General features: G+C 44.4%; 1 protein-coding gene across 19 annotated transcripts in view; it reads left to right on the top strand.

Annotated features, from left to right (window-relative positions):
• The window catches only part of RREB1 (ras responsive element binding protein 1), a 126,196-nt gene that overhangs the window by 17,268 nt on the left and 84,978 nt on the right, over positions 1-23,950 (top strand). The window lies entirely within an intron of this gene.

The raw sequence follows: 23,950 nt of genomic DNA, 5'->3' as shown, positions 1-23,950 counted from the left end.
TTTTTTGCACGTACCATTGCTAAACTTCATTTGTGGGTGAATTCATGTTTCCTGCTCACTTTTTTTTTTAAAAAAAGAAAAGGCTAACTAGTCTTTGGACCACAAATACTTTGGAATGCAGTGGATGCATAGAGTTTTTTACCTATACACCACAACAAAATGTGGATAGGAGAATACAAACCCTGAGCAGTTCCCAGAAAAGCGAAGTCCATAGTCATCTGGGAATCACCACCACTTTTTTTGGGGGGGGGGCTGACTGTATAAGCACACATTTAATCACTTTTTTTTGCATTTAATTGTGCACAGAAAATCTCTGCTACTTGATCACTCTCAGCTTGCCCACGCTGCAGGCTGTTGTGATTCACATGTGGGTTTTTTGTGTGAATCCTGAGGCTGGAAGAAAATACTGAATAGAGATGTGAACTATGATTTTCGGGAGGAGAGCTGCAGCATTTCCATTCTATTCTTCCGGGTGTGTTAGCACAACTGAGCCCTGTTGTGACTCGCTGGCCTATAGTGTGTGGCAGATGTGAGCCAAAGCCACATACAGTATTGTAGAGGGCAAGAGGGTTGATGTGCATATAAACAAACAACCGGGCCTCATTATATCTACTGCCACCAGTGGTATGTGACCTGGCTTTTCCAGTGTAGTTGTGTACTGACTTGCAACAGGCCAGGTTTGACTACTGCCCTGTGGTTGATGGCTGAGAAAAGCACTACTGCAACCCCCTATTGGCTGTGTAAACACTCCTGTGTCGTTTGATGTAGAAACATACTGTTCTGAGTATACATGTGAGAGCCAGTGTGGTGTAGTGGTTAAGAGCAGTAGACTTGTAATCTGGTAAACCGGGTTCGCGTCTCCGCTCCTCCACATGTAGCTGCTGGGTGACCTTGGGCTAGTCACACTTCTTTGAAGTCTCTCAGCCCCACTCACCTCACAGAGTGTTTGTTGTGGAGGAGGAAGGGAAAGGAGAATGTTAGCTGCTTTGAGACTCCTTAGGGTAGTGATAAAGCGGGATATTAAATCCAAACTCTTCTTCTTCTTTACCCCATAGTACTTTGTTGTGTGTCCAAAGTGGTGATGGTTTATGCTTCCATGTTTCTAGCGACTTAAATAATATATAGAACTGTTGACGTTTTTTGTATGCTGCTTTGATATTTAAAAAGCCCTCAGTTGGACACTGATGCTCAGAAATGTGCCTGAGCATATGCCCTGTTTCATTCACTTGAAGCAGCAATAGTAACAGTTGGGTCTTGGAAGATCCAATATTGAGATTGGTTGATCAGGCTGCCCTTGTTTAATGTTAATTGAACGCCCAAGTACTTTGAGACACACAGTATGTCATCGCCATAAATACTGTATGTGGCGTAGTTACTAAAATCTGAAGTGGGTTTGTTTCCTGTGAATGTTCCTCTGCTTTTTTGGGTTCCCTGTCCCATTGACAACCTTCCATAATCATGGAAGGAGACCTCCATTAGAACAGCAGGCTCCCTGCCATAGACAGTTGCCCTCCAGTGCATTGGAGAGGGAGCAGAGCAGACCAGCACGTACACACCCTCGCCCCCTCATCCCCCGAGGAAAAAGAACACCTGAATAGGTTTTATGTTGTGCATTGTTTGCACTGGGAGAAGACCAGCTTGTGGTGCTTGTGACAAGACTTTTGTACATGCTGTCTTGTCAATAAAACTACATTGGATCTGGCATGCGGCATAGCAAGATGGCCATGCCCACTTGCCTTGCACAGGATGCTATTTTGGTAATAAGCTGTCCGGTGTGCTGTTGCTGATAGGTGTATTTTTAGAAGTGGGGTGCCAGGTTATTAAATCCCGTGGGTGGAATAATTCTCAAGAGCGCAGATGCTTCTTGGTCCTTAGCAATTTTGTGTGTGTGGTTGAGACTCCTCTTTACGCAATGTGCATGACTCAAAACATGCAAAACATACAGAAAAATTAGATTTTGCTATAGTGTTTATGCAAAATAATCTCAATCCTCGGAATACTGCACTAAATTGAGACCAAATCGTCTTGAGTTTTTGGACCTATGGGAATTTTGCAGTGATGTTGTATATGTCTGTGAAAGGTCAATGCCCAATGAATTGAGCTGAATTAACATTGCAACCCTTTGCAGTCTTCTGGAGGGTAATTCTGTTGATGTGACTTGGTCTTCTTCCCAAGTATGTGGGTACTTGCTGCAACCTTAGATGGTTTGTCATCTGTTCTGGCTGCCAGTGTATGCAATGCTTTATAAGGCTCGTGGCATCTTTCTTTGAAACAGTTATGTCTTTCCTAAAATAATCTTTCAAATGTGATCATTGAATATGTATCGAAAGTGAACCTTCCTGAAAACAGAAAATGGATTCATGCAATTGAATTGAACTCCTGTGGACATGTATGGTCATGTTTGCTAGCACTCTTGAAGAGAGTAGGAATGGATTTTTCATTGCATGATCTACGTAATTGGTGACTTTTAGACAGGTATCTTAATTCAGTTTTCCAGGTTTTGGGATGATTGGGCAATCCAATAAACTTACCATGGAGTAAGTATCGTTAAACTCAGTGGGGCTTACTTTTGAGTAGACCTACATGGGAGTGTGCTGTATGGGTTGATCTCACACAAACATATTTAATGTTTTCTGTGTTTTTGATGACTTGCATCTACTGATACAAGTTTGGGAAATGGCTTTTGCTTTGTGTAGATTAGCTAGCCATTTAATCAGCTCTTTGATCCGCTCAAATCACTATGTAAAAATGGGAAATTGTCAGTTTTGCTTCCTTGGTTCCATAGCCAAGTGACTTTAGTACCCCCCCCCCCCCCGGAGAGTTAACTGACGCTTGTCCCATTAAGATAGAATGGTGCAGTATTTATTTTGGGTCACAGAGTAGTGGTCATTTCGTTGAGACTCTGGCTCTATAATTGCAGGTGGATTATGGTAATTGCCACTAGGTAGGTTCCTCTACTGTAGGAGTTGTGCCCCCAAAGCAATAGTGTGGGGCTAAAATTTGTTTAGGGTACATACCTGGGATCACAGTGCTTCTGGGCTGTTAGTGTTAGAACTAAGGATGATATTTACTTATCTCCCCAGTGACAACATCAAGGGTGTCCTTATCTAGAGTGAGCCGGTTACCATAATATATATATATATATATTTATTTTTAAAAAATGTACATATGAATGTAATCAAAAGGTATTATAGGAGGTTGGAATGAGATTCTTAATCTCAGGGTCATGGGTTTGAGGCCCACGTTGGGCAAAATATTCCTGCACTGCAGGGGGTTGGACTAGATGACACTCATGGTTCCTTCCAACTCTGCAATTCTATGGAACCAACTTGCCATCCTGATGACCCCTACTTCTTCTGCTCTGCAATCCATCTCATCGGTTTCCCTCTTCCTGCTGGCGCTTTGGCTGAGCTCTGTCTCCATGTTCATTTTTGGAATCCAGGGAGGTGAGTACAGATACCAGTCTCTCCCCCCCCCCCCCCCAGATCTGCTCTAGGATGAAATGTAGGATGGAGCCCCGGAATGCTTTCCCCTGCATCTGGCACTCTCATGTGGGAGACAGGTGTTTGAGCATTCTGTGACGCTGGCAGGTTGGCAAGATGTTGACTTTCAGGTACCAGCACTTAGATTAAACCACACTGTGTGTTCATACAGGCAAGGCTGTTGTGAAGCCTACTGATGGGATTCTGTTCGGTGGTGCTGGTCTTGCAGAAAAAAAATATTTTTAGGGGCTAGATAAATTTCACAACAATATTGGTATAAAGTTAGATTCCTTCCAAAATCCCTAGGATCTGCTTGTAGTCTGTGTGCTCACCATAGATGCTGTGGAATGTGTGGATGGAAGTGTGTGACATTTCACCCTGGAAGTGTTTTTTTCTGGTGGCAATGATGGAGAATCTCTGGTCTGACAGGGGCCTTAATTAGGCCTTCAAGCCCCTTTTCTCCAAACTGTGCTCTCATTGTCCGAGGAACATCCCCAATTTTTTTTTTTTTGCTGCTGGCCTCTTTACCAGAAATAGAGCAGATTTCTAAGACTCTGTTAAACTTGTATCCTTTGTATTAGCCACACACAAAGATACTGCACCAATTTAATAAAATGAACACCTTATGGCATCCTTTGGAGTTGATTGGGTGTTTTTTTTTTGCTTAGGAGAGAAGTACAGCTAGAACTGTCCTTTTCTCATTTCCTGGTGCTTATTGTTGCTGATGCCACTTCAGCCTGTATTATGTTTTGATTCTTCCTGCTTGTAGCTCATCATACAGTCAAGCGAGTGAAGGAATTTGAATCGTGGAAGCACGGTTCCATCGTGCCACAGTGTCACATGCTATAAACAAGAGGCATAAGAGTTCTCTTGGCATTCACAGGCGTTGAGTCATATGACCCAGCACTATTGAGGGGAAGTAGACCTCTGGACAAGTAAACCCTATAAAAATGTGTGAATAAGTCTGGCTCAGTATTATTGGCAGAGGATTTGTTTTGAGCCCCTTTGAGATGGAAACTTACAGGGTGGCGATCCTTGTTCTGTTTAAAAGCCGAGTTTAAAAGTCAGTTTGAAAACGAGCGCAGAAGGATGCGCGCTCTTTCTGTATTTCACTTCGTGCTCATTGGCAATAGGATGTAAATTGATCTTATGTGTGATGAGACTTGGTCAACCTACTTCTGTTGTATGGTTCCTGTTACTGAGATAAGCCATCCTCCTTTGCCAGTCAAGTTCATAGATCTTCAAACTGGAGATGGAGTTTGTTGGCAGAGGTCAGAATGTCCCTGAGCTCCTCATGTCCTGGTACCAGGATCTGCCACTGAATATTGCAAAGGAGATGGGAGGCATAATCTCACTGCTATGTTGTTCCCAGTTGCCTCCAGGTAGTAATCCTCTGAGCACCTGTCTTCAACGAACAGATGTTGGATGAGTCATGTCAAAGTAAGCTCCTATGAATCATTCTTCTCCCTGTCCATCACGGCTTTTTAGTACACCTTTTATGGGAGATGAGTGGGTAGTGATCCTTGCATCTAAACCAGGCCTGTGTACGGGTACCAGTATAAGGAGTGTCTTGGTGGGAGCCTGAGGGCCCTGCTTCTGCCTCTCTCCACCTGGCCCAGGGCGGGGCTGGACAGGCTTCAAAAGGACTGCTGCTGCCCAGCAAGAAAGAGAGTACTGCTTCTTCTTTTAAATTGCTTTTAAATTGTTCATATATAGTGTTTTAACAGGGCTGATTGACATCCTATGCCCTTTTGAAGTGTGTTGGGGAGTTTGTCGGGCTGTTTTTGTTTTGATTATGTATTTTGTGGTTTCGTGTTCTGATTTTGTGCTGTGAACCACTCTTGAGACCTGCAGGTATAGAGGCGGTATAGTGGTACCTTGGTTTACAAACTTAATCCATTCCAGAAGTCCGTTCTTAAACCAAAACCGTTCTTAAACCGAGGCGCGCTTTCCCTAATGAGGCCTTCCGCCGCCTGTGCCCTTCCACCGTTCGGATTCCGTTCTCAGACCGAGGTCACTATTCCGGTTTTGCAGAGTTCGTAAACCGAATTGTTCTTAAACAGGACTGTTCTTAAACCGAAGTACCACTGTATATAAATTCAATAAATAATAATAATAAATAATATAAGTAGTAGGTTTAGGATCACTTTCCATATAATGTGAAAATGGAATTATTATTTAATTCTAGCATGAAGATGAACCTTAGCTTGGGGAAAAAAACTTTTAAGAACACTAGGAATCTGATATGTATTGCAGCTTATTGTTGTGAGATGTTGGGCCTCAAGTCTACGTGGAAACAAGCATTGACTTGCTATGGAATCCACCTTCTTCCATGGTCCACAGTGTCAGTTGCCTGTGTGCTTAAGTGCTTAGCGAAAGGCCTGATGCCCTTGCATAGGAAATCATTGGTCTTTATTGCTGCTTCTTATGTTTCAGGGTTGACTCCATGCATTGGAAAGACGTCCTGGAGCTGAGCACTGGAATATAACTGTTAACATGAGAGGCAGAATGGACTTCCCATATCTGGTCATATGGCTACCATGTGGATAGCACTGTGACCTTGGTGTCGGGAAGGAGAGTTGTTTGTGTGTCTCTGTCATGGGAATGGTTATCACTTGTTTGGTGTCATGTATTGAGATCATAGAATAGTAGAGTTGGAAGGGACCTTAAGGGTCACCTAGCCTTAACCCACTGCAATGCAGGAATCTTTTGCCTAACGTGGGGCCTTGAACCCACGAACCTGAGATTAAGCGTCTCATGCTTTACTACTGATGGAGCTATATGTGAAGATGAAGCATTGTACAATAGACAGGGAGTTGGAGTTATGAGTTCAAATTCCTTGTCATCCATATGGATGACTTGGGGAAGTTTGACATCTCAGCATCAGGTTCCATTTCTGTAGAATGGAGGTAATAGCTGTAAGATCATTAGCAGGAGCTATAAAGCACTGTGGTTTTGTTTTTGTTTTTAAGTTGTATATGAATTGCCAATAATTCATAATACAGTAAAAGTTTAACAATCTATTAGATGAATTTCTAGTGTTTACAACTGCATTGGACAAAACTGGACTGCAATACTTAGGTGTGCAATACTCTGGTATCACGCTAGATAACTGCACGTTCTTTTATTGCTCACTTAATTTAAAATGAGTTGGTTGTTAAAAAACAACAACCCAACAAAACCTGTTTTAAACATGGTATGAGGAGGGATAGCTCAGTTGGCAGAGCCTGAGACTTTTAATCTCTAGGTTGTGGTTTTGAGTCCCACGTTGGGTGAAAGATTCCTGCAATTGCAAGGGGTTGGACTAGAAGATGATCCCTGTGGTCCCTTCCCACTCTACAAATTTGTGAATCTGTATATGGATACATAAGGTAGAGCCAAATTTGTGAACTGGAGTAGCTTGAGCTTGGTGAGAAAGAAAGGCCCCCAATTTAAACCTCTCATCTTGGATGACAACTTTGAGCAGTCTTTTCTTTCATCCTTGATCATCTATCAGCAATCCGGACATGCTACTGGCCTACTTTGCAGAGTTGTCGTGTTGGTTACCAAGAGTTCTATGGAGCTGTTGCTGTATAAAAAAAAGTGACAGCCTTAAAAATAAAAAAAATTCTGGAGCAGTTTCAATGTCAGTAAGTGCTTTCCACTTGTATCATGTGCTCTTACTATGTCATCCTTTGGTCAGCTGCTTATGTTGGAAGAAGATTGAGCATTGGATCAAAGTGAACTTTGTAAAAATCAGTAGAATATGTTATAGTAGTGGCTTTTAATAGTGATGCATTTGCTACTTATTTATTTATTAGATTTATATACCTCCCTTCATCATAAGATCACAGGACAGTTCACAGAATAAAATACAGGAGTAAAAAGGTAAAGGGACCCTGACCATTAGGTCCAGTCGTGACCGACTCTGGGGTTTCGGAGCTCATCTCGCGTTATTGGCCGAGGGAGCCGGAGTACAGCTTCCGGGTCATGTGGCCAGCATGACTAAGCCGCTTCTGGCAAACCAGAGCAGCACATGGAAACGCCGTTTACCTTCCTGCTGGAGCGGTACCTATTTATCTACTTGCACTTTGACGTGCTTTCGAACTGCTAGGTTGGCAGGAGCTGGGACCGAGCAACGGGAGCTCACCCCGTCACAGGGATTCGAACCACCGACCTTCTGATCAGCAAGCCCTAGGCTCAGTGATTTAACCCACAGCGCCACCCGCGTCTTATTTATTTATTAGCTTTATAGAACCCCCTTCATCATAAGATCCCAGGACAGTTCACGGAATAAAATACAGGAGTAAAAACAATAAGTAAAACAGCAAAACAATAACCTCCCGTTTCTCAAAGACACACTTAAAAGGTGGTAGGGTTTTAATCAGCCAAAGGCCTGGCTGAAGAGGAACGTTATCTCCTGGTGCCTAAAATACCGGTATAATGAAGGCGCCAGGCGAACCTCTCTGGGCAGAGCATTCTGCAAACAGGAAGCCACAACAGAGAAGGCCTGTTCTCGTGTTGCCACACGAATCACCTCAGATGATGAACGCAGTTTATTTGGGGCGGTTTATATGGGGAGAGGCGGTCTTTCAGGTTTGCATGTTTGTCACGGGGAACAGTGATCAGCCGCATCTCATTTTAGCCTTGCCGACTGTCCTGTGGGAGAGCGCCTGGCCTGTTCTTGTGTCTCCCCCCCCCCCACTGCAGCATGCTGTGCAAAAATTGGTACCCAAATGGAGAGGGATGTGGTCATCTGCTCTGTGACATGTGCAGCTGCCGGAGCTGGTTGAAAAGTTTCATAACTCGACTTACACTAGCTGGAATGAGTTGGCAGCAATATACATAAAGTAAAAGAGGTGATAGACCTTTGCTTTTAGTCAGCAGTGTGCCCACCCCACTTTAAAAATAAATGGTTTGCTGGCAAACACACCTACTGCAAGTTCTGCTTCATTTTGTGGAAGGTAAAATGACTGTGGAAGGGGGAAGAGGAACTGGAACATGACTGTTTGATAGGAGGATAGTGTACTTCAGTTTGTTTTCCAGCCTCGGGACAGTAAGGTTGCCTACTTTCCCCCCTTGTAAGGGTGCTGTGTCTTTAACCACACAATCAAAATTGGAAATCATCTTGGCATTGATCTGCAACAAGGATGGAAGAAGTGTTAGTTACCTTCTGGGTTTCTGCACGTTTAAATAATACAAGCTGGGCTTCAATTCCAAGCACGCTTCCATCCTGATATTGTGGATCTTGACCCTTGTGTCCTCTTACAGAATTGCAGTCTGATTTGTAAGCTCATTAAATTGGAATTGGTGTGTTCAGGACTGGTGCTTTGGTTTTTTTTTTTTGGAGTCCAGTGTTTCACTTTTGCCTCCAACGTGTAATTTCAAAACTGATCTAGAGGTAAGGTGTGTTGCCAGGTGTGAAGAACACCATCCATGGAGTTGAATGCTACATTGTGGGCTCTTCTGCACAGTAAGAGTTGGACAATAGTTGGTTTGCCAAAGATGTCTTTAAAAACATTTTTTATTTTTTGTGGAAAGCCGTTGAAGAGAAAAGGTGTAACACCTACGGTTGCCAGCTGACCAGAAAACAATAGCCTGGCCTGTTTCTATGCTTGACAGCAACCTGACCTATAAAAAACAACAACACTTGGCTTCCCAGAACAGAGAGGAACATTGGCAGATCAAGACATTTAGCCAATGTATGGTTAAAAGAAAAAAAAATAGTTGGCAACCCTGACATCACCTCTTGCAGTCTTTTTAAAGCATGGCTTCATACTAGATATTTTTGTGAGGTAAATATTAAAAATAACAAGAGAACTACTTTGTGAAGGAAGAGAAGCTAGGTGCCTCTGATAATTCAGACTTGAGGAAGACTATGCCACATTGCTTGTCAATTCCCTGTCAAAATCGTGCAGCGAGTAGAAGCAAGCCTTTGCGGCCAGAAGTTCGTACAACAGTTTTGGGGTTGCTTAAGAGAGGAGTGGAGGTGGCTGGGATGTGTTGGGGAGGCAAAGGGTTTTATAAAACACACACACACACACTGCAGATGTTTATTGTTTTGTGTGCAGCAGTATCTTAACTGTAGCTGGGCAGAAGCTGGGAAGGGTCACCAAGGCTTTAAAATGTTATTGATTAGCAAAGGGCCCCCAGCCCCCTGCAACTGAAAGAGTTTTGTCCTGAAAACTTGTGATGGGGAGGGATAAAGATAGAGATGGATTTGTTCTGCTGCAACTGTTTTGCTTGCCTGTGTTTGTAGTGGAGGAGAGGCGTTTTTTCTGTGGGTGCGGTTTTTGAAAGCTACCGATAACTTTCACTCTTCGTTTTGTTTGTGCCTGCTGCACCTCTGCCTTCTGCTCCTTTCTGTTTCCCTCAGCAAGATGGTCACACTTAACCCCTTTCTTCCTTGGCAGTTGCCGAAGAAGCTCACAATCTCCTCTTCCTTCATCTTTGGGCGGGGGGGGGGGTAAGAGGGGGCTTGCTTACTCTTTGAGTTTCCGTAGGGAGAAATAATGCTGGGAGTGGAGGGTGGAAAGGGGTGTGAACGGATGAGGCCCGAAGTTGCTTCAACTTAGCATCAGAAACAGTTATTCCTCCCCCTTTTCTTTCTAAGTTCCTTAGAAAGTGCAGCATGCTAACATAGGAACAGCATCCTCGAGACATTTCTGCTTCCAGTCATGCGCTCCCTTTGTGCGCCGCTGTTATTAAGTGAGCGACGGGTCATTGTGAACCATGTTTTTATACATTTTTAACTCCTCCTTTGCCTCTCAGGCTTTGCTAAGAGGGGGAGAGGAAGAACGGGATTTAGCTTTCTAGGGTTGCGACAATAAAGGCCGCTAAGCAGTAGCTTCTTCTGCTTTAATGCAATTAATATAAACAGGCGTTTCCTATATGTAATAGTTCTCAGGAATGTAGCCAGGATTTCAGGGCAGAGCTGGAGCTGGCGATGAAGCACAGCGATGGTCCACTCGGAATGCTGTTTTTTCCTTAATCGTCTTAGGGTTTTGTTTCCTTCTTTTTGATCAGCTGCTGGGGTTGCCAAAGGGGAAACCAAGCGAGCATCACACAGCTTAACACCATTTTCCAGGGCTCCTGTGTTTCTGTGTCAGATATTTTTGCATACTGGACTGTGGGTTAAATTGGTTGCTTGAACAGAATTCTGGGTGTGGAGTTCACTACTTCCACCACAGCTTAAAACATTAATTGATCTGCACGCCTTGAGCTTTGGCAAGTTCGGTTGACCGCGTGCAAAGAGACTCCCAGCAGTTTTTGACCTTTTTATATTCCTGCTGGTACGAGAAAGGACTACTAGATACTAACTGCTGGGTGCAGAGGTGCAACATACAGTTGTTGACATAGTCACCGTGGCTAGAGTAGCCATTGATACTTACGAAGCCATGTTCAACCTCCACTATTTGAGGCAGTGACCTTTGAGTACCGCTGCACTGTTAGAAACTGAGATTTAAAATCTAGGAGCCAGGTGGCACCTTAAAACTAGGTTATGGTCGCCACATCACTATGCTTAGCGCCCCCCCTTTTAAATACCCCCCCCCAAGATTACAAGGCAAATGGTCTGTGGGGCACCGCAACACCAAAAGACCCACGCCAGCCAGCCAGATGGAGATGTTAGGCACCAAACCTGGCGACCAAACATCTCAACTTGCTCGCAAAGGCTGTTTGCCTGTCGCAAAATGCGCCTGGCGCTCGGCTGATTTTGAACGCTGAGAACCAGTTTTTTGGAATCACATTTGGGGAGAATGCTGTTGCACTAGGGGTTTGCTTGAGTTCTTCCCGTGAGCATCAGCTTGGCAATGGTGAGAACAGGATGCTTGTACTAGAAGGGTGTTTGGCCTGATCCAGCCAGACTCTGTTACATCTCATTCCTTCTATGCAAAGTGGTGTCGCTGGGTGTCAAGCTCATAGCCCCCCCCCCATATCTTTACATTTGCATCTCTATAAGCATAACAGCTTTACTTTTTATGATAGGCTAAAGCGCTACTGTTTTTAACAGCTTGTTAGTTGTTTACTGTGCAGAATCATACGGCCAGTGTCTCTTAAAAAACCCAACAACTTTTTTTGAAATTAGCATTGTGACCTGAGTGCCCTGCTTATGTTTGTGTATTCAGGTTGAGGTGGTGACTTTTTATAAATCACAATTTTTGTCTGCTGAATGCAGCATTCTTTTGCGGCTGAGACCCGGGTCCATGACGAGATGCCTGCATGTGCTTGCATAATTCTGCATCCAGTTTTCAGGGGGGAAATAATAGAACACCTTTCAGTCCCAGAGACTGCAATCCTAAACATTGTCACCTGGTGAGAAGCACCTGTGAAATTAGTGCAATAAAATATGTTTAGCGTATGGGTGCAAACGGATATGCATTTCATGCATTCGCTCCTTTTTCAAAGTTTGCTTTGGAGGGATGAGCTAACTGCTTTGCTTTCTCCATGAGGCAATTAAAATAATTGTCAGGCTTAAGTTTGCCACCTAGTTGGGAGACTGGGCTGACCTCACCAGATTGTCTCCCTGTGGTTTCCAGCCAAAGATTCACTCTTTGAGAGAGTCTCACTTCTAGTGCTGAACTATTTTTTGACTCTCTGAATGAATGCAATATGTTAACACTCCCGTAAGCCCCGGGATTGCTTGGCTGCCCCATGCCTTGCCTGCTTCATACTGGCTGAAAAGGTACCATTGTTTGTTCTGCAAACACTGGGCAATGTTTGTTTCCAAGGTGACTGCCTTTCTGTTGCTGCTGTGTAGGGAAGAGTGGGGGAAAGTTGGTTTAAACACCTGGAAGAGCATCTTGCTTTACAAAAAGCAAAAAGAAAAGTGTGTGTGTGTGGGGGAAGAGCGGCTCTCCCTCCTCCCACTGCAGAGTTCAGATTTGAGTTTTGATCCTTATGCACAAATATGTTAACATAATTAAAAGCATTTTCCCCCCAGTGCCCTTCTTGATGTGTAAAGAGGAGGAAGAAGAAGAATGGAAAATTTATCAGATCAAATTATGGTGATGGCTTACAATGCACTCCCCCCCCCCAAAAAAAAATCCGGGTCAGAACAATGACTGTGTGGAAGAAACCATTGAACCAGCAGCACAAAGCGATAGCTAATCTGTACAAAATGATAGCAATAGCACAGCGATAGCCTGGAAAATTTGGGAGAGCTCTGTTGATGTCCTGAGGAAGGCTGGCAGGACCAAAGCAATAAAATTATTCTGGCACCCCAAATCTTGGCTTTTGGCTTCTCGCTTTGCGCATCACAGAAACCTTGTGTTGTAATGTGCAGCAGCATAACTGCAGGCACTGGGTTTAATGGGATATTAGGTCATGCCTGTGCACCTGAGTAGGAGTCCGAGGACAAGGATGGGTAACCTATAGCCGTCCCAGATGTTGCTGGGTTGCAACTCTGGCCATTGGCCATGCTTCTGAGGCTTATGGGAATTGTAGTCCCAATAACATCTGGAGGGCCACAACCTTTGCACCTTTGCCTTAGAATAGATGCCAATATGTTTCTTCTGACAGCTTTTATTTGCTAACCTTGTACACATGTGATCTTTGGTTTCTCAGCTCCCTGCTACTGCACCTTTTGTTTCTGTATGAAGAAAACTTAATGGATTCTTTCCCCAGACTCCAAGAGGCTGGTTTGGTACACATCTTTGTGTTTGGGTCAGCTGCTGTGCAGGCAGTCTAGAAATTCATTCTTTTTTTTTTATTACTTGTTCTGATCTCGTGCTGCCTGCCCTTCTCTCCTCAGCCTCCCCCACTCCAAAACTACATACAGTCTATTTGAAACGGTTTGCTAAAAACCTCAAAATGTGTGCAGCTTTTAAAATAAAATAAAATAAAAAATGTCAGAGATGCTGTTAGCAGAACGTTTTGCCTTTTCCCCTCCCTATCAGGTTTAGTACAGTTCATGCGCAGGTTTCAGTAAACATTAACCACTTTTATCAGGGCTCGCAGTGTGTGGAATAGTTAGCAAAGAGAATGTGCTGAAAGACACCGACAAAATGAACAAGTCCAAGGTCAAAGGGGGGGTGGAAGAGTTTTATTATTATTATTACTAATATTTTTTTTGGTTTTAAATAAGGGGATGTAGGGGCTAGAAAGCAAATGGGTGCCCTTCCCTTCCATGCTTAAGGTGCAACTTGCAGTTTAAATATAACAGAGAGAGGCCATGAAGCTTGAGCAACGGTCCAAGAAAGTGTGTAGTGTTTATTAATGCAATTAAACCGTCCAGTCTCACACAAGTGTTTTTTTTTTTTTGTCAGGGGTGATGTTTGCAAATTCTTGTGCATCAAAAAGGTGCATCTAAATTGTGTCCTTTGAGGGCATATGCTGCACCAACCTACTGCCTGACTGGGGGAAAGAAAAACCATGCCAATTTCCTGTCTGCAGAAAGTCTTACGCTTCTCACCTCCCACTTTGGATGGCAACAATGTTGGAGAAAAATGGTCTGGAACTGGACCTGATCTTTTCCGTTTTCAAAATGTGTATCGTTTTCAAATCTTGACGTGCAAGTGAACGCCCTCCCTGATAAGCGTGCAGTAAATTCCCTAGCCGTTATTGTCTCTTCTGTTCCATAACTAGAAAATTTAATCGGCGAATTAATCTCCAGTCTACTTGCATGGCCCTCTCTAGACCAACAATGCTTTGCTCTACTTTAAATGAGTTGCTTAGCCCAAGAGGTCTTGCCTGTAAAGTGCCATGAGGATTGGACTTTTTTGATCTCAAAAGTAAAGCACAAATTTAGGGTAAACAGATTTGCAGGTCACTTTGTTCCGTCTGAGCACGCTCTGTAGCCTTGCTGCTGTTGCGTCATGTTATTGCTCATGAATGAAACCGATTGGCACCGACACAGTGTGCAACCCTGGTTAGACCTAAGTTTGGGAGATGGTGGGTTACGTAGCTCTAATTTGAAATGTTCTGGGGTTGGCTGGGCTTTGCTTGGATGACACCAGTTCTCAACTGCGTAACGTGATAGGCAAACTATCCTTGTGCAAACTGAGCAGTTGTGAGATGTTAGTTTTGGACGCGAAAATAGCAAGAGGCTTTCAAGGTAGTAAATGGGACATGGAGAGCGAGTGAGCTGTACCTGGTCTCTCTCTCTCGTACTTTATAGATGCCTTCAAATCTCTGGCCCTAGCCCTAGGTTAAAATTCCCAGCTCTGTCATTAATCCTTCAATTGCTGTTCATAAGTTAAGAGAGTTATAAGATAGGAGGGAAATACAGGCTTGATGGGAAGAATTAAGGGATGCACTTGACAAACGGTTTACTTTGCACTTTGGGGATGTGGGAATCTCAGATCAGGCAGCGGGATTGTGCCCTTAGCTGCTTTTTGCAAAATTTCTAAAGGAAAGGGGAGAAATGTTTCTTCTCATACAGCAGGGGTGGCCAGCTCCCAAGAGGCTGCGATCTACTCTCAGAGTTAAAAACTGGCAGTGATCTACCCCCTTTTTGGGGATTCAGGTCAAAGTTGTTGAGCTTTTTTAGGGAGGAGGAGAGCATCGTTTTTGGGGGGTGCAGGGCTAAAATGTTGAGCTTTTTTAAGGGAGCCAAAGTTGTTGAGCTGCTTTGGGGGGAGCCAGTGATCTACCACAGACGTCCAGTGATCTACCGGTAGATCACAATCTACCTGTTGGACGTGCCTGTCATACAGTACTTGAAAGCACAAAGTTAACTGTGAAATAGAACCACTGAAATACTGAGCTTGTTCACTTATACTGTGGAACGTATGCACACACGAGGGTGCATGTAGTTGGTGATTAAAAATAGACTCTGTAGAGAAATTAGAGGAGTCTCCACATTGGAAATACTAGCTGCCTCATTCGATAAGCATTTTGCATGCCCGTGAGTCTTTAGTAAAGCCAGTCTTCTGTCATCTGGGCATATATTATATGCTGTCAGGTCTATTTCTTTCTTCTGTTTTTTAGCAATATCATGCCACCCATAGCTCCTAAAGGTTCAGGAGAGGCAAACGTAAGGTTGTTTGTGCGTTACACAATGTTGGAAGAACAACGCAACGGCAGGGTGTTTCAGATCCTTGACAAGCTGTTTGTATGCAGAGTTTATTTTTTATTGTTTTGCAGTGGCTGAAAACTCTGTCATAACAAGAAGTTTTAAAAGGTTTTTTTTGGGGGGGTCCGCTTTTGGGTCTCTCTATGTGTATGTGTGCATGCATTCAAATCACACCCCGCCCCCTTAAAAGGAGAGAAAAGAACAGGGTGTGGAAGGAGAAAATGCAGGTGTTAGGATGGATTTAAGATGTCTAAAGTTTCTGGTACACTGAAAAGCTCTTTCTCCAGTGACGGATGACACCTTCTGCAGTAACAGTGCACTGCTGTCAGTCATTGGGTGCTGGGAGCAGAGCTGAACAGCTGGGTGGAGCTTGTTGATTGGTCCAGAGATGCCACATGGGCTTAGGGAGGAGGTGAGCCTCCGCAGCTCCGGTTGCCTAATATCCCTTGCTTGTACTTTGGCCTGCATCTTCATGCCTGTAGCTCTTGAAAGGGACCGAGAGGGGAGGGGAGAGAGAGATTACATTGAGAAGGCAGCATTGCAATTGCAGCCTTCACATGGCTTACAAACACAGCTACCCTACTGTTTCAGATACTTAAACATTATCGATGTTTTAACAGATGAACTCTAAACCAGGACGGAACAGGGAAGAGTTTAAAAGTTTTCTTTTGAGAGCATCAGAATCCCCAAGACGCTAGCCATGCTCGTGATATTTTAATTCAAACATTATTTTTCTCAGCAAAAAAAAAACACCTTCTATTTCTGCAGTTGCTGTGTTGCGTTGCCCATGATCTGGTGTGTTTTGAACTCTTTCCTGATTCTGGCAGGGTTAGTTCACTTCAACATAACAGCAAATGCTATGAAAATGAACAAGCCAATCTAGCAAAAAACTAGGTTTAGAAGCGAAAATTAAAATACGACAACCCAGGATTTTCAGGCTCTGTTGGGCCCCTAGGTAAGTCGCTTGTGGTGTGTGCATCCCTGCGGCTCCTTAATAGCTAGTGGGTGCAGCCCATAGTGGCAAGCAGAGCTCTGGCCCCACTCAGTCTGCACTTATTTCCCGGCACCACCCTGTTAAGGACACCGGCATTGCCCTTTGACATGCATATGTCGTTGGTGGGACTGGCATCATAAACCGTGTGGTGTGCCAGCATGCACACTGGTGAGGCCCAAAGCCCTGCTCAGTGCAGCTAGAACCAGCTAGAACCAGGTTGCCACCTTAATGGCCCACCCATGTGTACTTGGCTGGCGCCACTGCTAAGACTGTCAACCCCAACCATGGTGTATGCACAGGGCCGGTGCTAGGGTTTTTAGCGCCCTAGGCGAGATCACCTTCTGGCACCCACCCACCCAAATTTTTTTCCTAGAGTTGTTGACCTTTTTTAAAGAAAAAATAGAAGTGGAATAAAAAATAAAATAATAAATAAATAAAATAAAAATAGAAAATAGAAAAAAATAAAAAGTAGAAAAAAATAAACATAAAAAATAAAATAAAAAACAGCTGAGAGGCACGGCGAGGTGGCCCCAGGCTCGCACTCTCCATGGGCTTCTGGAGCTTCGCGCGGGGAGCACGAGCCTGGGGCCGCCTCCACTGCGCCTGTCAGCTGTTGAGCGGCTTCAGGCCGCTCTCCGGAGGCACGCGCGCCTTGGGATAGCGGCCTGAATCTGCTCAACAGCTGACAGGCGCAGTGGAGGCGGCCCCAGGCAGCACCGGGGGGCAACGGGCAGTGGCCAGGCTGGCCAGCGTCCCCTCCATTTTGGCACCCTAGGCAGCTGCCTAGTTCGCCTTAATGGACGTGCCGGCCCTGTGTATGCATATACTCTCTCTCTCTCTGTCTCTGTCTCTGTCTCTCTCTCTCTCTCTGTAGCCATTAACAGGGCGGCACCCATGCCAAGAGGATGGATTTCTGCTTGCCATAGCTGCCACCCAGCAGAGTTGCATTAGCTGATCTGGTACCAGCCCTTGGCAGTCCCCCCATCGTGCTGGCACCAGGCCAGCCCGAAGCAGCCGGATTAAGATTATCTTTAAAAATTGGGGAAATAAGTCTTCTCCAAGCCTCCAGAGGGTAATAAAATAGGAACCAGGCAAGCCTCTGCTCAACTCTCACCTGCTCTATAAGCTCGCACGGAAACGTTAGGCAAGTTGATATGTCTCAGCCTCTGCCCCCTGCCCCCAACCTGTAGTAGGGGGAGAGTGCTGGTCTACCTTACAGGGCTGGGGTCAAGAATACTATGTGAAATATGCCAAGCCCTTAGAAAAACAACAACAGAATTTTAAGTTTTTCTTGCGTTCCAGCGAAAGTGCGGTTGTCTTCTAAATGTAGTTTAGAAAAGGAGCACTGCAGCTTTTTAAAGAGGCGGGGAGTAGCATCTTCCAAACCCTGACCAATCCTATCTTTAACTTTAACTACCTCCTTCTCTCTCTTAATAAATATGTTCCAAAGATTTCCTTGTGCTTTTCTTATCACTAAAAGGCAATGTCCTTCCTGTCCTCTGCTTGAATGCACCTGTTACTCCTTAAAGCTAGTCTGTGGGACCAAAATGTTCTCAAAGAGTACCCGTATAGAACTTAATAATTTTGACGTTTGTTATCTTGTTAGAAAAAGCTGTGCATTTCCTATATGTTGCCAGGAAGCGGAGGTTCATCTTGCTGTGGAATTGACAGCCTGGCATCGTTCAGGAAAAATAAAACACATCTGAATATTCTTTTCCACATTGAAAAGGGGGGAAGGGGGGGACTCTGGTTTCGGGGTTGAGAGTACAAACCAGTTAAATTTGGAATGTTTGCACATGATGTAAGATAACTGTTGGTCTCTTCAGGGAGGTTTGTGAAGGCTTGAGACACAACATGGTTGGAAGATAAACAATCTTCCTTACTGTTTCAACACCCAGTGTAACCCAGGAGAAGATTTGTGGACAAGCATTTGCAAAATAACAGGGACACCCCCTCCCCACTCCAAGGACAGCCTTGAAAATACCCTTTTGGTCAATTATGAAGGTCACATGTGGACCGATCTAAAATGCGACAGAACCTTGCACACTTGTTTCTCCTTTCCTGTTTCTCCTCCTGCAACCCCTCGACCTCCAGCTTGCTTGCTGGCTTCACATACTGATCAAACATTGACATAACTGAGGTATTCTGAGCTCAGCTGGCTTTGTCTCAAGCGAGAGTCACCATTAAGGTGTGGGATCTGCAAACTGCTGTTCTGCCATCTAGGCAGAAGGCATGGTCTAGCCTGTTGGATGTATGGACTGGGGTTCGTTATCACCCTGGTACCACTAAAGGGATACTGTTTTGTGTAAAAAGCCTCTGGCTGAATCGCTCAAACTCCCTGAAACATTTATAAGGGGTTGGACTACATTGACAGTTAGCACCAGATGTTTCCTTTTTCTGGCTCAAGTGTGGAAATGGTGTAGCTGCTGTTAGGAAAGCAAGCTAGGTGCTCCTGTTTAGTTGATGAAAATGCAAAATCCGTATGTTGGAGTGTCAAAATGCCTTATTTTCCTGTTTTACTTATAAAGCGCATAATGCGTAGTCTGTCTCCCCGCCCCGCCCCCTTCACTCAGCCTCCTCTTTGCCATTCCTCCTCCCCAACTCCAGCTTTCCATATATTTTCTATTATACTGTTCATTTTGCCTTGGGGCAACCTTTTCAGTAATGAGTGACAATGCTTCAACAGTAGCTCTCATTCATTTTCAGCGCCGCATGTGTGTTTATTTTTAATTGATATTCTGCATATAACATTTTCTGCAGCTGAGGCATCTCCCTCCCTCCCTCGCCGAAACACTTTTTTAAAAAAACACTCCCTCTGAAAAGCGTCAGCAGTGGATTGTTTCATTTGCAGAACTTAAAGCCCCAGAACAGTGGCTCTTCCAGTTTTTATGAATGCCCTGTTTGTTGCTGGAAGCACAACTGTTCGATATAACTGGCTGCATCCCACTCTGCTTGGGTCCCGTTTGGTCTGCAGAAGGTCTTTTGCACAAAGCAGATTTCTTGGGTGTGTTTGAAGCAACATCATTTTGTCTTCTGGCAGTTGAGTTCTTTTTTTTATCCCTTTCCCTCTTCCATCTGTAAAAAGAGTAATGCACCTTTTCCTCCCCAGATGCATACACAATCAACCAATCAATAAATAAATGCAGCAGTGCAGATGAGAACTGCAAAATTGTTATTTAGCGGACATGCTCAAGTGGTGATGGCTGTAACGTTTCTTGCTTTCTGTGTATTTTGGGGCTTGTCTTAATGATCCCTTGCAGATTTGCAGAGGTCCCTCCGAATGACACATTGATTAATAATAAGCACCTGCTATGCCCCCACCTTAGAGCAGAGAAGGAGCTGCCTAGCGCAACTGGCAAGGCTGACGGCGCTATATTTCAACCTCTCTGGCTTGGCTGTCACTGCAGGTATTGGAACATTTGCAAGAGACACACACTCGAGGCTTATGATGCCAATGCTTTGGGTGGCTTTGCAGAAACAGAACACAAGTGGAGGTAGTACAGTTATTTGCATGGGTTGGAATAATAATAATAATAATAATAATTATTATTATTTTACCCTGTTTCTCATATTTTAAGACATACCCATAAAATAAGCCACAGCAGGATTTTTAAGCATTCAAGGAATATAAGCCATACCCCCAAAATAAGACATAGTGATAGGCGCAGCAGCAATGCCGGCCGCGGCAGGAGAAGGAGGAAGAAAATAAGACATCCCTTGAAAATAAGCCATGGTGTCTTTTTTTGAGGAAAAAATAAATATAAGACGTGTCTTATAATATGAGAAACACGGTAGTTGCAAACACCATCTCCCTTAGTCTGGATATCCAGTCAAGTAGGGGCAGTGGGGTGACTGGGGAAAAAAAGGTGTCCCTCATTGTGCTTATTCAGCTTGTGTGCACTCTTATTGATGAGAAAAGTCTTCAAACACAACCTCAGGACCACTGCTTGTTTTAAAGAGTTGGATGGAGGAAGTTTTAGTACGTTCACCATCTCATACAACGAGAGGAGTGGTCACTATAGGAATTCCAACCCCTGTAACCATTTAAAGACGCAGAAGCCTTGTTCTCTTTTGCCTCTCTTTTGCAGAGCAGGGGTCCACAAATGTCCTTATCACCTCGCCGCTGGAGATTGCGTGTTGTAATTTGGTATGTGCAGCATCAGAAGATACACAAAATTAAAAGATTTCCAGAATGGAAGCTGTTAAACTGTTGTAGCCAAGGCCCAAATTCAGATTGATGTGAGGAAATTATCTTGAGGGAGGGGTTCATAGGGCTACATTGACCCTGTCTGTTTGAGGTATTGCATTGGCTCAGCACAACTTTTAAGCAGATAATTTTTCTTTGAAACAAGGAAATAAAATTTATTCCAAAATATTCAGGCTTATTCAAAGTGGAGTATCAGCACCTTGAGGGTACAGTGTTAAAGCAGCTGATGTATGGCCTGTTCCCTACTGTTATGCTAAGCCAAATGATGGTTTAGCTGGACTGGCTTGTGGGCTCTGGAAGAGGCAAGAACGGTCACTTCGCTCCTCCCTCCTAGTTTTGCCGCTGTGCTAAGCCAACAAACCAGGACTCAGAAAATCACCAGACAAAACTTACCTTGGTTACAGCTTGTGGTTAGCGCAGAGAGGGCTAAATTGTGTGATTTAGGATTGGATCAACTGGCATTGTCAGTGTGGAGCAGCAGTAAAATGACTGCTGATTCGCAAAGCTGCTGTGATCTCCTTTTCAGGAGCTCACACATTTGTTCCAAACCATGGTTCAGCTTAGGGTGACGTCTGAACCATGCCACTATGAGCTTTACCATGGATCTCACTTCTAAGATTTTCAGTTCTTTTTACACACACACACACACACACACACACACACACACACACACAGCTCGCTCTGTTTAGGGCTTGGACTGCTGAAGCAGCGTCCTGGATCCCAAGAGACCCTTGTCGTGCTTTTCATTGAAAAACGATAAAAGGAGCGAAAGGGCCTCAAGCAATAAATAGCTCCTTGGCGAAGCCATGCACACCTGGAGAAAGGGGTAACTTTGCAGAGCCGTGGGGCAGCGTTACTCCAGATTCTGTGTTGCAATGCTGGGGATTGGAGCAAAGTGGGTCTCAGAAACTGGGCCTCAGCCTGATGGGTTTTGAATGGTACGGAGGCTTGCTTTTAGAACTTCGTGCCTAGCTTTCTGTCCAGCTCAGCTTTTGCACTGAGCATCTCTGAAGTGCATTCAAATAACATTACCAGTCTTTGAGAAGCCTCTTTATTTCCTACCTTCCTCTTTCCTCCCTCTCTGCTCTCGTTTTGTTGTTGTTAACTGCTCCCTTGCCATGATTGATGTCAGCTGCTTAACAGCTGCTGAACATCTTCCTCTTTCCATCACTAGAATGCCCTCTTTTCTCTGCTGTTGTGTCCTGTGGTAAAGTTTAGCAGTGGTGCTCTTTCTTTTTAAGCAGGCAAAACTCTAATTTCCCCCCTCCCCTTCCTTCCATTGACATATATACATGCATGTGTCCTTGCAATGCTAAAGGAAAGGTTTGTTTCCTTTTACTGCATGGGAGGTGGGGTGGTTTGCAAGTTAGGACTGGCTAGACTTGTTATAATTATTTGTCGCTTACTGCAAAAAAAGTCTCAAAGCGGTGTACAGGTGTTTTTTTTAATCTTTACTTTGAAAAAAGGTGCTTTATTTGAGAACCTTTGGTTTTCCCAATAGGAGAGGAGGCTAAGAGGGTTAAAGGAACTTATGAAAGCAAAATGCACCGAACAATTCAGTGCTACGAAATATAGATGTTGTATGCCTTAATAAACATTTGTGCCAGTCTGATGGGCTTCTTTTGAAATGTCACTTTAAACACAGCGCAGCCTCTTAGAAATGAGTGAAAGAGAGAGGAGGAAAAGGGGCTGCGATCTCCTTGCCAAGAAAGGAGGAGGGAGGGAAGGGAAAGCACAGTTAAACAGTACATACCACAAAACAGGTTAGGCAGGACTCTAAATCTAGTTACGAGTCTGCTCTACATGCTCTGAGGCATCTCCAGCAAATCTCCCTCCCTCCACCCCTTTAAACAACTACCCTCCCTCCAAAAAAAAAATCCCTTTCTTTTTTGGATCTGTTATGAAATGGTCTTACAAAGGTCCTCTCTTGCCTGTGCTTAGGGTGGGCAGAGAGCGCCGTGCTCTTGGCTGCTCCCAGCTGTTCCTTAAAGAAAGTCGATGGCGCACTTGTCGGTGCTCGTCAACCTTTGGAACAGGCAGCATTCTTTGCCGTATGTACTTTCGTGCCCTCTATGGGGATTGCCTTGTGAATGGGGCAGAGAGGAGGGGCAGGAGCAGCAGCAGCAGAATGCAGGGGTGGAGCCGAGCCAGCAACTGTGGAGAGCTCTGGAGAGATAGCTGCTCTTTGGTATAGCAGAGTGGAACTCTTCCTGCTTTCGAGAGCCTTCTCAAGAACCCTCGCTTCGCATGCCTGCAAGGAATGAGGTGAAGCCACTTGGTGGCCAATGGCAGGTCGTCAGAAAACTCTGGATCTGAACTGAGACTTCTGCTCACCGTTGTCTTTTTTTTTTGGTAACCTGTTTATGTCGGATCGTTGGATAAACATACCATATAGAGCCTGGGATTCTGCTTGCTCCATCATCCCACTGTGATGTAGGATGGTTCTTCAAGAATACAAAGCATGCTTGCATCACCACCACCATATATTTGTACAGTGGTACCTCTACTTACGAATAACTCTACTTACGAATGGAGCACCGTCCGCCATCTTGGATGCGGTTTAGATAGGATTTTTTCGACTTGCGAATTTTTTCTCTCAATGCATTCCTATGGGATTCGACTTACAATTTTTTTCTACTTACAAATGTGCGTTTGGAACGTATTAAATTCGTAAGTAGAGGTACCACTGTATACCGCCCTATAACCCACAGGTCCCAGAGAGGCTTGCAACATAAAACCACAAAGAAATCACACAAGGTACATAATAGCAAGTGCTTTTTTCCTGGGGGGGACGCGGGGGTACACATACCCCTAAACATGTTGTGAATCTAAGTTTGGCCTCATTGAGGGGCAGTATTTCAATGAGTAGGAAAATGAGAGTACCCCCTAAACATTTTATAAAGAAAAAAAAGAACTGCATGATAAAAAAATTAAAGCAAGAACAACCCGGTAACACCCCCCCCAACTCATTTTAAAAGGGCACAGGCTAATTACCCTGGGTTGCCAAGACACACACACTCATTGGTTTTCCAGCAAGCTGAGATGTCAACAGTGCTTTTTAAAAGGATGCTGTGTTGCCCCTAGATGTATGCTAGGATGTGGAATGCATGCTTACTGTCAAAGGTTAGCAGAGTCTGGCATCTTGATGAGGCCTGCAGACCAGCAGGTGACCCGTCACTGACTGGAGCTTCCAAAAGGCTGCTGCGGTTGTCAGAATTGTGGAGTTGGAAGGGACCACACGGGTTGCCTTGCCCCAACCCCCTGCAGTGCAGGAA

Source organism: Zootoca vivipara, chromosome 8 (genome assembly GCF_965207765.1).
Source record: "Zootoca vivipara chromosome 8, rZooViv2.hap1.1, whole genome shotgun sequence".
Lineage (NCBI taxonomy): Eukaryota > Metazoa > Chordata > Lepidosauria > Squamata > Lacertidae > Zootoca > Zootoca vivipara.
This window is presented reverse-complemented; position numbering and strand designations above follow the sequence as displayed.